The sequence below is a fragment of the Etheostoma spectabile genome, chromosome 17 (genome assembly GCF_008692095.1).
Source record: "Etheostoma spectabile isolate EspeVRDwgs_2016 chromosome 17, UIUC_Espe_1.0, whole genome shotgun sequence".
NCBI lineage: Eukaryota > Metazoa > Chordata > Actinopteri > Perciformes > Percidae > Etheostoma > Etheostoma spectabile.
In genome coordinates this window covers 1,373,862-1,376,841 of record NC_045749.1, presented here as the reverse complement: position 1 = coordinate 1,376,841, position 2,980 = coordinate 1,373,862, and the positions used below count along the sequence as shown (strand labels likewise).

Genomic DNA, 2,980 nt, shown 5'->3' with positions numbered 1-2,980 from the left:
GTGTGTGTGTGTGTGTGTGTGTGTGTGTGTGTGAGAGCTTATGCAACTGTCCTGTTTTAGCAAGCCCCCAAAATAAAAAGGCAGCTTAACCAACCTATTTTGAGAGCTGCTGTTGAAAAGTTTGTTCTTTTCTGTCCCATCATGCCTTGCTCTGTCAGGACATTGACGGATCTTTAGAAGGTTGTTCGGGAAAATGGACAGATTTCCACGTTATACGTCGTTCTGGGTAAGCTTTTCTTTTTAATTCTGTGTACCCTTAACCATGTGAATTTCCTGAAACTTGAACTCATTTGACTTGCAAATAATGTTTTTTGTTATTTTTAGATTTTTAAATTTTAATTATGCTGACATTGAACTGTTTTATCTGCAGTCACGACAGGTAGCTGGATCTCGTGCAAAGTTAAACATTGAACTAAGTTAAACTATGAACGGTATGCTAATGTGCCTCAAGTCTCAAAAACATGTCAAAGACATGTCAGATGCAGTAGAGCTTGACAGTTGGCTTTTAACCAAGTTTTCACTAGTTCATGTTTGGGACATTGTGAACAAAGTTGACACATGCCAGCTTCCAGTAAAGTGTATTTTTTTTACATAAATTAATTGATTGATTGATTCATTCTCTTTCCAATAAATCCATTTCCACAGGTTTGAACCTTGGTTAGGTTTGCTGAAGCATGCTGTCAATCAGACTTACAACACCGCTATCATGTGCGGGATACTGAATAGACAAAAAAAACACAAAGAAAACAACTCTGTTGCATACATGACATTAATGAGAAGTTTAAATTTCTGGTTGACTCCTCATTATTTCTAACCAAATACAGCCACTGCCCTTTAAATCTTACTGGTTACAAAATGCAGTCTGGTTTAATTAATGTGAACTCCGCATGAAATGTAGAACTTTCATCTCACTAAGCTCCTCCAAAACCACCGCAGTGTTTTACTGTTGAGCTGCCGGGGGGCTGTGCCTTGCTAAAAGGCACATTTATGGCCTCGTGTTGGGGCAGGAAAGAACAGCACGTTCCCCCGGACGAAAAGATTAAACCGGAGATTGGCGGCCTCTTTGCATATCTCACCTCCAGGCGACTCCCAGCACATTACATCTGAATTGCACGCCTGCAGCGGGGCAGAAAACAATTGCATATGAATTCAATATATTTGTTATTGAATTCAAATGACTGCTGACGCTAATCTTTGTATTACACATCACCTCGCTGCAGGAAGATTCAACATTAAGTGGCTGCAGGTGTCCAGCTGTACAAATGGAATGATATTTAGGGGTCCAAGCCCGAGGAAGCTGGAACCACAGTAGTGCAAAGCGCTACGCAGTAAACCCTATTGTTTTGTTAAGGATTCTTCTTCTCCTTCTTCTTCTTCTTCTTCTCCTCCTCCATTATTATTCTTCTCCTCGTAAAACTGCCGCTGCAGCCTAAACCGTACATGGTGGCGGTGTGCCATTTTCTGGACTGGTCCAAAACTCTGCAAAGACCTCAGCCACAAAGAGTCACCCACTTCCACCATTAGGTGGCGCAATAACAGAAAAAAACGCATTTGGCCCTATAACTCCCAAACCGTACATCGGAAATTTAAAAACCATATATCCCTGCGTTCCCTTGATCAAACTGAATCTCGTGATATAGGCCACGCCCATTCCGCCTTGTTTGGCATGCCGCTTGGAGGCTCTGCACCAAATTTGGTAAAGATAGGCCATTAGGGGGCGCTATAATCAACGTTTGTTGGTTTTGTCGACAAAGTCAATGCACTTAAACGGGAAATTGGCAATTGCAATATCTCTGCCACAGTAAATGCTATCAACACCAAACCTGTGATGACTGTTTGGCATGCCGCCCTGAGGCTGTGTACCAAACTTGGTAAAGATAGGCCATTAGGGGGCGCTATAATCAACGTAGACAATTTTGGGCCTTTTCATCCCTTCTGAGATTGAGTGTGTCATACGTGACGTCAAACAGCCCTTCTGATTCATAGCTTTGTAACTTAATAATATAACTAGTAGAAACATGCTGTCTTTTGGAGCTAAAAGCTAACAGTGGCCCGGTTCTGCTGATGTCATTGTTGTTGGGGGGGATCGCATCAAATCGCAGTGATTTTCCCTTTTCCATATTCTGTACTGTCATCTTAGTTCTTCTAAATTGATCAATTTGTCTGAGTTAGCTGATTCCTCTGCTGATAATTGAGGCAAGTCAAGTTGATTTAACCACCCGTCACAGTTGGTTTTATCCAAAGTAACCTCAGATTCATACAAATTAGAACCCAATGTCTGAAAGGATTTATTTATTTTAAGAAGGTCAGTTCTAATTTTACCATCTAGACTTAATAGCGAGAATATCTGCAAAATATAGAGGCACAATTCTTTAATATAAAAACACATTTCAGATTTTGAAAAATATGACCTAATTTAATTGAGTCTGATAAAGATTATTATCAGTCTTGAAAAACATCTCAATTGAAACAATAATGAATCACTAAGTTATGTCATAGATGTAGGATCAAAAGCTGAGATTTGTGAGGTTAGGCGGGTGTAACTTTCAGTTTAGTACAGTATAAACAGAAAACGTTAAGAACTTAAGAACTATAAGAAACATTTTAGAAATACACTTCTGCCTCCTCTCGGGGCTTATGTAGGGCCAGAAAACAGAGTGTTATACAAATATCTACAGCTTTCAAACTACTAGCATGAGTAAGTACCACCCTATTCAAGCACTAATGCTTTTAAAGCCATTTAAGACGCCTATAGGTTCAAGGTACAACACTAAACTGGAGAAAGTGGCTTAGCATTAAGTGGTACAAACCCTACTGACCCCGGATCAGTGTCACACTGTGTACCTGCAATCAGGGAAACATGTGTTATATATATATGTCTGGTTGTTGTTGTTGTTGTTGTTTTTTAGAAAAGAAATCCTGTCAATAATCCTTTCAATAAACAGGAGCTGCTCTGTCACACACACACACACACACACAC

At 40.0% G+C, this 2,980-nt stretch overlaps 1 protein-coding gene and 2 long non-coding RNA genes across 4 annotated transcripts in view; 2 read left to right on the top strand and 1 right to left on the bottom strand.

Annotated features, from left to right (window-relative positions):
• LOC116705557 (protein kinase C epsilon type) overlaps positions 1-2,980 on the bottom strand; it is a 75,622-nt gene that overhangs the window by 9,877 nt on the left and 62,765 nt on the right. The gene's annotated exons all lie outside the window — the stretch shown is intronic.
• LOC116705563 (uncharacterized) overlaps positions 1-2,980 on the top strand; it is a 23,381-nt gene that overhangs the window by 10,777 nt on the left and 9,624 nt on the right. The gene's annotated exons all lie outside the window — the stretch shown is intronic.
• LOC116705564 (uncharacterized) overlaps positions 1-2,980 on the top strand; it is a 14,197-nt gene that overhangs the window by 7,641 nt on the left and 3,576 nt on the right. The window lies entirely within an intron of this gene.